This window comes from Micropterus dolomieu, linkage group LG01, assembly GCF_021292245.1.
Source record: "Micropterus dolomieu isolate WLL.071019.BEF.003 ecotype Adirondacks linkage group LG01, ASM2129224v1, whole genome shotgun sequence".
Lineage (NCBI taxonomy): Eukaryota > Metazoa > Chordata > Actinopteri > Centrarchiformes > Centrarchidae > Micropterus > Micropterus dolomieu.
This window is the reverse complement of record NC_060150.1, coordinates 34,872,571-34,887,539: the sequence shown is the minus strand read 5'-3', so window position 1 is coordinate 34,887,539 and position 14,969 is coordinate 34,872,571. Positions and strand designations below refer to the sequence as shown.

At 40.5% G+C, this 14,969-nt stretch overlaps 1 protein-coding gene across 15 annotated transcripts in view; it reads right to left on the bottom strand.

The window, feature by feature from the left end:
- eya1 (EYA transcriptional coactivator and phosphatase 1) overlaps positions 1–14,969 on the bottom strand; it is a 63,090-nt gene that overhangs the window by 33,646 nt on the left and 14,475 nt on the right. Inside the window, exon 3 of one of the 15 annotated variants that reach the window (XM_046066468.1) lies at positions 7,011–7,248. The exons of the other annotated variants lie outside the window; for them this stretch is intronic. The gene's annotated coding sequence lies outside the window, so the exon portion shown is untranslated. The remainder of the gene's footprint in view (positions 1–7,010; positions 7,249–14,969) is intronic. 15 annotated transcript variants of the gene reach the window in all.

The window sequence follows — 14,969 nt, the reverse complement described above, 5'->3', positions numbered from 1 at the left end:
AGCTACGAAATGAATAGTAAACATCTTGACAAGACGGTTTCTGATTTCTCTCATTACAACAATCTCACTGCAAGTCACTGTTTTACGCGACGTGAACACAAAGTGTTTACTGTCAATTTACTTGGATGTATCTTTAAGCAAAAATGGCCTTAAGTGTATATCGTTTTGTGTGGTATCGGAGACTGTTAACAGATGTTTGCTGGTTTGAGGCAATGGTTAATATGCCTGTTAAAAGTGCAGCACTCTGCTTGATTATAAGAGCCCATGCCTCAGTGATGGGCAGATGAGAAGCTCATGAGGCATGTGTTTGCTCTGGCAAGCTCCTTAATTGTTTCTGTGTTTATACAAAAGACCACGCCACTGAAAACATTATTCTATCTTCTCATTTGTGCGCTCAAAGGATTTGATCGAGTATAGACAATGGAGTAGAAAGAAGGCACGAGTGATTTGAAAAGTACGGCCACAAACTCCAGACCCCATTTGTCTCTGCCACTGTTCCCATTGCAACAGCAAGTTAATGAAATTAGGACAAAATGTTTTGTACATTATACTGCCATTTCCAATTATATTCCAGGGTTTCTGGGTATCTCTGCTAACAATACACATTGGCCTTTTACACAAGGCCACAAAGATAAATGCTCAAGTAAGTCTGAGTAGTCTGAGTGCTATCAGATGGCATGAAGAAACCAGAATTATGAGATAAAAAGATTAAATTATGATTTAAGATGATATTATAATGTTATGATATTATGATACTTTGCTGTATAGCTTTGCAAATGTTGTCCCGTGGTTCAAACCCAATTTAATTAATAATAGAAAATACATATTTTAAGCATTATATTACAAAACAAAAAGACTAAGCTACAAGTAACAAAAAGTAAATAACAATGATACAAAAGGCTAAGCCAGTCGTCTTCACGCATACTCCAATAATGGAAGCTGCATTTTCCTTTTCCCAGAAGAAAAAAATTTACTTCTCCCCTAAATATATCACACACTCCAAGCATACAACAACAGAGGTACAAATATAAGCACATTAAGGATCGTCCAGAATAAACTAATCCGATTTCAACACTTCACACTCACTACTTAATCCTGTTTTCTCCTCCTTTGCCCAAACTTTTTTCTCATTAGCTGGTGGCTAAAAAGCCTTCATCATTTCCAATCAGACAACACAGTAAGCTGAGAGAAGCTGACAGTTGTTTAGCAGAGTGTCTAAGGCAATCTCTGATGCTGCTGGCATTGGCTCAACTGTGCTCTTACCTGGACCTAGATGACTTTGAGTCCTCACAAACCACACTCCCTTTTTTGTATTCTGCCTCCACCTGCCCCAGCAGAAACAATGTCACTCCTTGTTATTGCAGCTCGATGTCACAGTCCAGAGCCATCCATGACACAAAAAGGCTTGTCTGAGAAAACATTATTGTTATTCTGGAGCAGAATGGGAAGAGGGGAACAGAGGCGCACATTGTCTCTAGCCGAGCCGCAGCCCAACTCCACTGTTGTTTCCTTCTCCAGGTCCTCCCTCCTCCCCGAGCAAGGGGAGCACAGCCAAATGACGGAAAGGTGATTCATCATTGGTCTACGACAGCTGCAAACTGGATTAGCCCTCCCCCAATCAACATGCAAAGCGGCTTAGCCAAGGTAAGCAGGAAGGGGTGGGTGGGTTAGGGTGAGGGGAGGGGTTGTGGGGCCAAAGGAGTGAAGGTAGGCAGAGGGGTGAGCGGTTGGGGAGAGCAGGGGCTGAGGGGTAGCAGAGGGTGGGAGGGCCTGCCCGCTTTCCTGCTTGAGGTAGCCTGCTGCTGGAAGGAAGATGGGACTTGTTGAGCAGAGACAAGTCAAGCATGACACCCCTACCATCTTCAGCAGATCTTTCATCTGCAATTGACACTATCTGAAATTTATCAGCGCTCCCCCTCTCGGCATACTGACAGGTCCTAATGACCGTCAAGGCTGCTTCCCGCGGGCCTGCCCCAGCCTGGGGCCATGGCACAGCACAGAAATACTTAACTTCCTAACTTCACAGCCTATTCACAATGAACAGAAAGGCAGAGAGAGAGAGAGAGAGAGAGAGAGAGAGAGAGAGAGAGAGAGAACAATATATACACTTACACAGACATTATATAAATGTTTTCTTTCTCTGTGGCAACACAAAATCTCATGCTCGTGTCTCTTTCTTTAGCGCACAGAGAAACATAACTCATGCCTGTATGTCTGCATGTGTACACATACACTTATGCACAGGGCACTTCAGAGGCCCCAAGATCAGTGGTGCAAATGCACACACGCACACACACACTTACACACGCAGGGCACTTTAGAGGGCCCCAGATCAGTGGTGCATCTCAGACAATGAACGAGACGGGAAACAAGAACACGGAGAGCATATGGAGCCACATATGTTTCCTATGACGCTACGAATGCCTCTATTACTCTCCTTTAGCTGACAGTTACATTTTGCTGTCCACTCCCGCTCTGCTCGTCTCTCTCCAAACATCAAGCAGAGCCATATACTTGGCGTGGCTATAACACTATATTAGACCTGACTCCAGCCCACCATGGGATTACAGGGTCCAAAAAAGGTCAAAGGTATTCAACTGGTCAGGAAAAAGAAAAAGAAAGATATAATGTCTTTTTTTTTTTATTCTGGCATGATTTTTTAATGACTGACTGTTTACATGAGCCAGGGTAACCTGAGCTGCATGGTCTTTTTTTCTTCCTTTTTTTTTTTCAACAGGCTTTGCTCTTCACACCAAGGCAAAGCCTTCATGAATACCATTTCAGCTTAACAATTTGCCCTCTCTCCCACTGCTACAGCCATCTTAGCAAAAAAGAAAAAAAAAAAAAAAAAAACACGTTATATTTCATTCTCACTTTAGAAACTGCAGGCAACAGCAGTGCCTCCTCCTGGCTCAATACTAAAATATGTTGAGGATGTAAAAAATACAAAAATATCAATGGAAAAGAAAGTCCACAGAGGTAAAAGCCATAGAGGCGAAAGAGAAACACATTTTGCCACAGCACATTAACAGCGATCACAGGGTTGGAGAGAGTGTGTTGTGGTGGAGAGATGTGGTATGGTGTGTGTGTGTGTGTGTGTGTGTGTGTGTGTGTTCTGGCTGGTTTGTCTGTTCAGCAGTGCAGGCCAATGAAGCCATTACCATGCTGGTGTCTCGGCTATTGCCAGCAGGTGAAACCATCCAGGTGAAGCGAGAGCGGGGGAGTAAGATGGGGGGAGGAGAAAGGGGGGGGGGGGGGGGGGGGGATTTAAAAGCAAAAACAAGCCTTTCTTCTGCGCCGCTAAATATTTATTGTTTTAAAGAAAAAAAAGGGCTGCATTCAGCATCTTTGATGTGCTTCTTAGTTCAACCTGAACTGCCAGGTCTTTGAAGCTAACAAGAACAAAGCCAGTCTAGATGAAGCGCTGGAAGTGTCATCAAGAGAAAAAAAAGAAAAGAAGAAGAAGTGCCACAACACGCTTCACTCACAGTTGTTTGCTGGCCCTTTTGTTTCGCTTTACGTATTTCAAGACATGCGTTTCCAAAGGTAAACATAGCCACAGCCAAGCTTTTAGCATAGATCAACTCAGCATGCAGGCTGTCTGACCCAGCACAAATCGTTTCTTTACCTTTGCTACATATTTCGTTACTATTCAGCCAAGAGTTACTAATTTCACATGGACGGTGTATCACCTGCAAACACGTTCGCTTAAAAGTATTTCCACATATTAAAACAACAGTTTTTAAACAGAGTTTAAAAACCAAAGATTTATCAGTGAATTCATTTTTAGGGCATAGTCCTTTGAATTTTACAGTCTATGTAAGCCATGTGTTGTGAGTTACAACTTTTGAAAAACAATGCTTTAATCAAAATCTAACTTTAAAACAACTAATCCCCACTTAAGCTGGTCAGCTGAATCCACATGGTGGCCCAGGAAAAATAAATCCACTCTCAAAGAATGTAGATGCGGACAACAATTGGACACAGATGTGAGTGGAATTAGGCACAGTTTACAAAATGCTACACTTCACTTGTGTCTCTATACGTGGCCGAAAAAAATGACGGCTGCCAACAAATGCAACATTAAATAGCTTGGTGTCTTTTCCTGCTCAAAAATAGTTTTGATAAGACAACCATTGCACATTTTTAATAAAATGGATGGACATTTGAAATTACATATGGTTTTGAACATTGAGAAATTCTGTTATTAAAAAATATATATTACAGCACTACAAAACTTAATAAAACACAAGTTTAAACCCATCCTTTTTTAGTTAAAATAACATGAAATATTACCTTTTATTTTTGTCTATGTGATGACCATTTATTTGCAGATGCACTGTACTGGTTTGTACTTGGTACACAAATGAGACTTATGGCGATAAATTATTAAAGAACATGGTGCTTCACACACAAATTTAAATTTTCTACTTCTCTGTAATTATAAGCACAATTATTAACAGATGTGCTGTTTGTTGATGTGAAATTTGTCTCTCTCATTTGGTGCAATCTGACATGGTGCTCCAGCAATTCACTCAATAGCTACATTAAATCTGTTAATACTGTGCTCTTCAACCTTCAAAATTATTTCCAGAAGGCCAGTTCGCCTTTGAGGGGCCATCAAACAAGATTTAAGGTGCACATTTTATCACAACCTGCCTACCACCGTGACCGCCGCAGAATGAGAGAGGCTTTACACACAAAGATGAAAGAAAATCCCAGTGAGAAATCTTAACGATTATATCACTTTAATGCTCGCGTCTCGTTATTCTAATTCTCTCAAATCTGAGGCAGTGATGAAATTATTATCTGCGCAGGACAGGAAGCAGAGGGAAATTCTAAAAATGCTTGGTTCATATCAACATTGCAGAAGGCAATAAACTTGTAGTTTTAAATGTTTAAACATTTTTATATGATCTGTACCGAGGCATGGCGTGCTACACCACACACTTGCAGCACAATGTAATCCCTTTGAATATAAATTTCTGTTTAGACTTTCGCCAACTCAGTGGCTTCCTTATTATCTTGTGCAACATAAACATATTGCCATTTACAAACAAACACACAAGTGGCTATTAGTGATTGAGGACCTCTAATGGCAATCAACAGAAATCTCTAAAAGCTCATTTCCTGTTCTTTCAGCCACATATTCCAGATCCAAACAGTGGCGTGTTAACAAAATAACACCCCACAGTATTTAGTAAACAACCCCTACCCACTAATCACCCACTATAGGCTACTTAATAGGAGGTCCCCCATTTCCTTCTTCTTTCTCTCGCGCTCTCTCTCCCCCCCTCTCATTCTTCCTCACAAATAGCTGGATCAATTAGCCCTCTGTGTCTTTCACCATTTTCAATCTCCTCTCTGAGAGAAGAGGACACGGGCTAGGGCCAGCTAGACACATCCACACGGAAGGCATCAGGCCTTGGGCAAACAATGCCACCGTCACCACCGACCACTCCTGCATGTACACACTGCTGCAACACATTGCACGGAGCTCCGCAGTCAGGCAGTGGTAACCTGGTCTCTCTCTGCGCAAAGCAAATACACAGTGTAAACAGCACCAAATCAGCCCGCTCATTATCTGTTAATTGGATAAATAAGGTTATTGTGCGAGTGAATGGTTGCAGCAGGCGGTCGCACATGCTGTCATGTTTGTCTACACGGAGCGGAGGCCACTCTGCAAGCAGTCTGGCCCACTAGCCTGTCCTAACCTCTCCATTTCCTCCCTTTCATCTGCAAACACACACCTTTCTAAACACACCGAAAAGGGCATGCATTTGAAAATGACAGGAATTAGAGGATGAAAAAGGAAAGAGCACAATTTCAGAGAGATGAAATGTCCTTCACACACACACACACACACAATAATTCCCTGACTTGTGATGTAAGCCTGTGATCATACACTGAACATTAAACCAGAACATCCTTCAATTAGAGAGGCTAGTGATTACAGTGAGTCATTTTTCTACACGCGAAATACTGGCGAGCCGAGTCGCAGCGCGGCCGGGAGTCGAGGCCTGTTGTCTTCGTTCAGACGCTGAGAGGCTCTCAGGTCTCCTCGCAGCATTCCTGGCCTCAGCAGATGGCATTAGATGTCAACTGCTTTAACTGTGCTGGTTGTGTTTGTTCTGCCAGTCAAAAAGGGACTCCTGCAGGGACCAGCATGTTTTCCTTGCATGATCAAAAATGTAAACTGGGCCAAGAAGAAGAGGATCCCATGTTTCAAAAGGGGAAATGTGGATGCATTTGCAGTTAGTATATTACTCTCTCATTCTAGTAAAGCCTACTCTTTTTGCAGTTTAAAAAAGCTATTTTTAATTAGGAGTGGAGAAAATATTTAGGTGTATAATTTTTAAGACGGAAATTTTAGGGGACATCTTTGTACAAATCTCATTTATAATTACAGACAAATTGGAGTGTTATATTTCTAAAACGTTTGGACATACTCTATGTATTATAAAAAAAACAGAAGATTTAGTCAGATTTGTAGCAAGTATATTGTAATATACTATACATTGTTATTTAAATAACATCATCCTTACATCTTTTAATTGACTTCTTTATTAGAATGTGAGTTGCGTACACTTTCAGTTAAATTAAAACTAAACATTCATCCAAAGCAAGTGTTTTCTCAGCTATTTATCTATAATCATCAATGAGGTGTAAAGATTTAAGCCTTCCTCTTTGGTTGATATTATTACATTATTATACATTTCAGAATAGCTCTATAGTATTACAATTCTTACAATAATAACAATGTAGTATTTGCTGTTTTAAACCATAACAATTAATGAAATGATTAGTGCAGAAATTAAACTGTTACTCCTACCACTATTTTGGTATAATTGCTTTAATTGAGAATTATATGTTAAATTATATTTGATGCAAACTGATGAAAAAAATTAGATTATTTCACACACACACATTGAAATACTCAAAAATTAGACAAGGTAAGACAAGACAGTTAGTAAATTAACATCACACACAGAAATTAAAGTCATACTCACTACAATTATGGTTGAATCCCTGTGCGTTTATCCCTTCTTATATCTTCATTAAAAAAAAAATCTTCTGCAGAAAGATCGTTCAGTCCAGCAGAACGGACAGCAAACTATCTAAAACAGTTCTTCAGGTGTTGGTAGAATGTGTAGCACAATAAATGTAAACTACAAGACTACTTTTTTCTTTTTCATTTTAGGTGTTGGAACCCATGGAGCCCCGCGCCGTATCTCAGGAGACCCAGTCCTAGTGAGAAAGAGAGTTGTCCGATTACTGCTTCAGGCAGTGACTAGTGAGTGTCTGAGGAAGAGGGAAAAAAAGAGAGAGAGAGTGAGAGAGCAAGGGAGAGGGAGGGAGAAAAGGCAGTGAATGAGGGAGGGAGAGGGAGGCTGCTGCCGTTTGAAAAAGCAGAAAAGTTGCTCGGTGCTCTTGCACAGGAAGACTTTGGGTCTGGAGGAGGCACAGGGGAGTTGTGCCTCACACCAGCTCCCCATATGTCAGTCACTCACAGCTTTAAGCAATAGAGCCCTCTCTTGATTGTATCAGTGGAGACTAAGACAATGAAATGGCAGATCCACCGGCTTGCCTGTCCATTGGAACACCAGGCTCCGCTCACACACCCCAAGGGCCCACGCTTTTCTTCTCCCCCCTTTCGCTCTTGTTTTTGTTATGCTCTTTCCCCCCCCACCACAAACCACACTTTTTTGCTCTCTCTTCTTCAGTCCTGGGTCACCGCTGGATTTCGCTTTGTCATAGAGGGACATCGGAGTGTAAACAAGGGTTTAGGTCATTAGCTTAGGTGATGTGGAGCCGGAGGTGTAACAGCGGCCGAGCGGCTCGGCTCTGTCTGTCTCCACAGCAGTCAAGTGGAAGTCCTCCGTCAACACATACACGCCGCATCTGTGTGCAAGGTAATGACTGCCTTCTGTCTGCTCCAGGTTATTATTTCAACTGTGCGAAGCTACTACACAAGGCCACACTGCTACTGATGAGCGCAAACTGGTGATTTATTCAAGCCGGTGATGAGGCTTGTACAGCTTTTGCTTCAATATGACATGCCATTTTCCCCCCCAAGAATATCAGTTCTTTGTGATGAATGGCTGAGAGGTCAATGGACCATTTCAAATTTGTTTAATTTCCACATATTTAAACTGCGGTTGAAATACCAAATGTGGTACTGAAAAATGATTACCGAGAAAGAGGAAGTCATACATTTACTATAGTAAAGAGGTGGTGAGAGAAGAAGAACACCCATGGCTAGAAGAATAGTATACTGTGTTAGCGGTTGGCCTATGTTTGCACTGCTTGTACATCTCTGTTACCTACTAGTCAGTGGGTGATGATAAGAAATAAAAAATGATGATGTGTGGCACTAAAAGAGCTCATTCAAATCTTTTTTTAATTATTTATTGATATGACAAGTTTCGATCAAAAAAGAACTGATAAATGAGTCAATTTCTGCTTCATGAGCTGTAGAGTTCACAACACATACTGAAAGCAGGTCAACACAAACCAACCTCTGTAGCAGTAGTCATGTGACAGAAATAGATCCGAGCTACACAGCTCCTGATTTAAATACACTGCAGTAATAATGTGGACGTGCTGGAAATGCAAGTGCTACCTCCATTTCCAAACGAACTGCCCACAGGTAAATCCACAGGCTCACGTTTCAATATTGGAGCATTAAATATATTGCACATTGAACAGGTTCTTGATAACTCAGTTGGCTAATAGATGCTCAGGGACTCTCAAGTAACTATTTCTAATAGCGGAGGGGTACACATGCCTACTGAGTTTTTGCATTTACTCTTTCGCTCTCTATTTCAATAAGCATCTGTATAAAATTAGCCAGAGATGTAATTTTGCAAGTGAGTTATTTTCAAATTGCACAGTATAATTATCCAGAGTTGTTTATGTCTCAACGACTAAACTCAGATTTTCCTCATACGCTCCTGCATGCAGTGCTGTATGGTGTGTTTTGAATCAAGGCTCCAATCAACCTTGTAGTGTTACTGCTGATGTATTTTAATGTTCCACAGTATTAATTGAAAGGCTGTTAAATGCAAACAATCGCATGTAAAAGGTAGGTTAATCCTTGAATTTAAATTGTCAAGATGTTGAGTTTGAGAATGATGCAATTGCACTTCATTAGGCATTGGTTGTTTACCTTCTGATTTAAAATAATCACATTTATAAAATAGTACAGTTTAAGAAGCGCTAAGACATAATCTACGTAAGAAACGCATCATTAGATGCATAAATTAGAGCAACATAATAATCTTTTCTGCAACTTTAAAAACTTTAGAACCTACATCTGCCAAATGGAAGCTTAACAAAAGATGCACTGATACTGTTAACTGACATCAGCGCTAAAACACCACTTGCCAAAAACTATATCAAGTAAGAAATTTGAGAAGTGAGCTAAGATTAAATGTGAAGCCGTTCTTTATTAAGGATTATCTTGATGGGACTCAATGGTCTTCATGTGGGGTTGCAGGGATGCCTGCCTGCAATTTAGAGTGAAGAGAGATCTGCACTGTCCTCCGCTGCCAACAGGTTATCCACTCAGCTTCTCACACACATGAAAATAGACTCACTTCCAAATGGCTGATTTCGTTTTCGAGATAAGGAATGGAGGCTTAATGTCCATCTAACTGGAATTCTAGTACTTGGAAAGTTTTCGATCCGAAACGGTGGCGAGTTTTTCCTCTTGTTGTTCCACAAAGGAGAACATCTCAGTAAAGTGAGTTTACTTATCTTGACAAAGAATACATAAACAGTGTGAAAGAAGCAGAAACGGTGTGACAAGAGATCAAATGGAACAGATGAAACGAAATGCTAACACCCTGGTGACACAGTTGCAATATTTTCATATGCATATGCTGCAAAGTTGTTTGGGTAGAACTACTACAGTGTTTTTACAATGTCACACATTGGGAGGATCAAGTTCCTTTTTTGACACAGGTCTCAGCAGAGCGTTTCATGCCAAACCTTCCCCCAAGAAGGGAAATCTGAACTTGGGATAACGTTGGATAAAATAACAGTTTTTATATATTTATACAGGCATTACCAGGTGAAGTGTTCACCTATTGACTAAGGAGAAAATACAAAAAAAAAAACTTAACTACACAAACCTTCCACCCTCCAGCCTTGCTCCTGACACAAGTGGGACATTAAGTTTGCTGGATGGCAATTTGTCAAAAAGCTCTGTAACTGCTAGGTACTGGATATTCCTGAGTTATTCAACGTGCATAGTTTCCTGCTGAAAATAACCAAGCTGCCCAGAGTGACATATCCTTGGTAAAGCAAAGCAACACTGATGACCAAGGGAAATTCAAGATAATTTTCATTACTATTCCATTCCTCCTCTGTTACCACTGCTTGTGTTTTCACGTGGACTCTGTAATGCTAACTTAAAAGCAACTTGCATAGAAACAATAACAGCTACAGCAATCAACCCAAAAACAAAAAGCAACATCATTTTGAGGCCCAAAAAACATGTTACCTTGAGTTTAAGATGTCTTTCTGCATACAGTATTCAAGTATATACAATATAACATTAACCCATCTATCTAGCAGGCTTTCATTAAACTCTAAAGAAAAACTCTGATGACAGGTTGTCACCACAAAAAAGATTTTGACAGTGCAGACAGATAATTTTGAAGTCCCTCAAGGTAAATTAGTAGCAAGTCAAGTGCTTTCAAGTGGTGAATGAAAGTTACGAGTGAAGCCCGAAATTCCTCATAAACAAACATCAGGTTGGCCTGCCTCACCGAGGAGCAGTGATAAAAGTAAACACAGCATACCTCAACATGAAAATACATCGGAGCTTTCCTCCACAGAAAACGAGGAACAAAGGAAATGGTTAACCTCAGTGGACGTCACAAACTTAAATCAACCGAGTGACCTTATCGTTGTAGCCATCTTGATTCCAAAGAAAACAAGCAGAATATGTTTTGAATTAAGAAAAATACCCATTTGTATGCTAAACAAAATAGAGCAAGCACAGGCAGTCTTTCAGAAGGAGCTTCAAGAATTTACAGAAATAATTTTATATTAGTTGCGTTACAAATCCCAGTGGATAATAACTAGTATTTGGTTAAATAACACCCAGCAGATAGATATGCATCCTTGCATATACAATGAGAGACAAGTTGTACTTTATGACCAGTGAGGCACACCTGGGGAAAGTCTAGGAGGACCCCGAAAATCCTCAGACAGACATTTTATTGCTCTCCAATGGCCCCAAAAAAGCCAAACAAGCACACTTTGGAGACCTATTACTCGGAATGAGACATCACTATGGCTTGGAAGTATCACCGCAGGCATTACGCTTAAAATATATAGCCTGTTAAAAGATAAAGAGAATAATAAGACTAAATTCAGCTTAATAAGTTACATAAATACTATTTTGAGATTTATGTTATCCATAGAATCTGATTTTAATTATCAATACTTGATTTAAGAAAGCCACAATATGCATTTCCATGCGGGCAGACAGCATTTTATATATGAAAGGTTTCTCCTCATTCAGATTTCAACACAAACCCTTCCTATACTGATGTGGAGGACAGCTGTCACTGGCATTGAGGTTGCTCTGGAACCAACACATTTCCCTTCAATTATCCATCAAAATCTTTGAGGCAAAAAAGTACGTGCATGCAGAATATTCTCAACTTTAAATGCTGTTTTAACACCTAGTATTAATACTTGGTGACAACAGTTAATGTAGCGTGTAGATGTGCGTGTGATTCTCAGCAAACAAAAAAGTGCGGCAAAAATGAGCTTCCATGGATTTTTAAGGCAATTATTAAATGTTTATTTAATTCACTAAACAGGCCAGATTTGAGCCATACTTATTATGAACAGCATCACTGTGGTATTTTACTAGATTTATACCAGAGATGATTGCCTTTGGGATATAAAAACTATCCACAAGCAATGATCTTACTGACTAAATATCTGTGATCAAATACTCAAATATAAAGGAGTGATGTTTTTTGTTCTATTAAGCTGCTTTTGTCAGGACTCAGTAGTGTGTTTTCTAGTTGAATGGCCCTCTGCTTCTACCACCACTGACTCTGCTCCACCACCAACAAAACAACAATGCTTACATACTGTATGACTCATCTATTCTGCTTCACACACACAGTAGATAAACACTCTCAAGTACATTTTCCACTAAATCCACCAAATTGTTAGTGCATTTAAATAAATTGTTGGATGAAGCTTTGCTTCACTGGTGCAGTTTGAAATTACACTAAAAAAAGTCTTCAGTGACACACAAGTGCACTGGAGAGAAGATATGTATACAGTTCTTACCTCTCAAAGCTGCCATACAATTTGCAAACAGAGAAAACATTGAATTAATTGCAATTAATACATGTACATTGAAACAAGTCATTTTCTGCCTCCACACCCTAATTTCACAGCAGCAAGCTTGAATCTTACTTTGATTGCAAATACAACTGTTGAATTTGATATTGTAACTTTGCAAGCTGGGCAGATATCAGTGGTTGTAAATAAAGTAGGTGGTATTAGGGCAGTAAGTGGATAGTGTGACTTTCTGGTAGTAATGTGTTATTCTTGTTTAAAGACAGAGCCTCATCAGCAACACCACTAAATCTAAGTCAGCTGCACCCTAAAATACCAATATGTTTGGTAATAAATTTTCAGCGCCCTTCTAATGGCAGCATTTGTCAGGTCTACCCCAACTGTCTGGGACTGCTTCTGACTTGCACAACCCGGGCGAGCAGAAATGTGGCACTCCCCGTCTTCTCCACAGCTGCCTGCCCAGTTGGACCCAGGTCAGCAGAGCGCTGGGGGCCGGGTGCTCATCAGTAGGCTTGCAGTGGGTCTGGCCCAAGAGGAAGGAGGGGCTGGTCATCACTGGGAACTTATGTTCACCACAGCACCAACTCCCAGTGGGTTAGAGTACAAAAGGCAGAAGTTATAGACTTAACCCACCCCCTCAGGCTGACTCTCTGTTGCGTTACCCCCTCCCACCCCCAACTCCTAACCCCCTGAGTCACTCACCAAACCCCCACTAGTCCAGCCACTGTGACATTTGTGAAGCCAGGAGTCCACATAACAAAAACACATTAGGCAAATGTCTGGGGTCAAACGTCTGTTTGAATTGGCCAGATGAAAGCCACTTAGATTGGGTCTGTGCCATTCTGCTTAGCAACTAAATACAGTTACAAAAGAGGCAGTGCTGTGCGAGCCAGTGGTTTGTCTCACTGACAGAATATGCTACCACATTCAAGTTCTGGTACTGTGTGTGCCAAGAGACGATACAAGAGCCTGGCTATTTTAGCCTGGGGTATTACCAATCAGCATCTATCCTGCATAAATAAAACAGAAATACTACAGGTCAGAAAATAAATTATATTTAACCTACATCCACATTTGTTCTCTAAGAAGCAAGTGCAAGCGAACACAGCAGGAGTATAGTATTTGATGAATGGGCATTCCAATTGGACACCAGTTTTCAGTAATGTTTAACTCCTGGACAGACTTAACAGCTGGGCTTATCTGTCTACCCGGCCTCCTTCTGCGTGTCCACTTAAAAAAGCAGAAGCTCGGATTATCCAGGCACCAAATGCCACTCACTTTATAGAACAGCGGGAAACATGCTGAGCTGCACAATTTTTCACAGCCTTGAGGATAGTGTGAACTATTAGCAGCTTGCCGAACTGGTGGGTGCCTCCAATCACGCTGGTGTCAGAGGAAGCATGACAAGAAGTTCCAAAATAACCGATGGGATAATCGCAGTTTAATACTCTGCGAGAAGAGTGCTGACGTATATGCTAATACCTTACCCCAAAGTACCTCTCTGTGACTTCTGTGCATGTGTCTGGTACTCGTCGCTGCCGTCATCATGAGCAAGGGAGACAGCCTTTCATTTATTGTTTTTACTAGAGAACTACTGCTACACTATCAGTATCCAATGAACAGGAAGAGCTGTCCGAGTTACTTTACATATGCAAAAGCAAAGACTGCATCATCCAAGTGAGGAGACCACTAACAGTGGGTTATAAACCAGGAGGAAACAACAAATACAATTAATTTAAAGTAAACATCAATCCAGTCTAATTGTAATACTGGTCCACTTTCTTGAGACCTCAGACTTCCTAATGCAGTTCATTTGGACAAACATATCATTGTGAAAGACATCAATAGAGCCGACTGGACTAAATGATATGCCAACTTTCCATGTTTGTTTCCTCTTGATGTGTTTGGAACAGCAGTGGCCCCACTAAAAGGTGACTTCCTCTATGAGGAAATGGAATTTGCAATGCACTCCTTACAGCACACTCTCCCTTTGTACTTGTGTGAAAATATGTTGTATCTCATCTAGTTAGAACTACTTGCAAGTGCAAGTCACATTTTACAGTTTTCCACAGTACCAACCAACATATTGATGTACAGTATTGCTCTGCTTCATTGTAAGACTTTATGCTACAGATAACACAATTGTTTTATAGTAACAGGCAAACGCATGGTGCTCTTGAAGAACTGAACTCAAACATGCCTTTTTGCTACAGTAAAAAAAAACACAACAAAAGCAAAATGCAAGAGACAAAAACATCACATGACCTCCTCCTGGCAGGACACTTAAAAGTCAGTTTATGTCCATTAGACAATACAGCCTTAGTGCAACAACAATTATTTTGTCTGCTTTGGTTCTTTCCACAAATTAGTCCACCGCTAGAGGTTTTACCTGTAAACTCTGTTGAAAAGCAGCATTATTGGAGTTTAAAAGTGATCACGAGGAAGACCGTACAGTCAAAAGGTGCATTTCAAGAGAGAAGTAACAAACGGAAAATGGAAGTGAATAATCACACCAATGTACTTAAGAGTGAGCATGACACTGAAAAAGTATTGACATGTCAGATTTACGTGCATTAAAAAGCTTTAAAGAGAGAAACAATTGATTGTTAGTTAAGTTAATGTTTCTAGTGCAT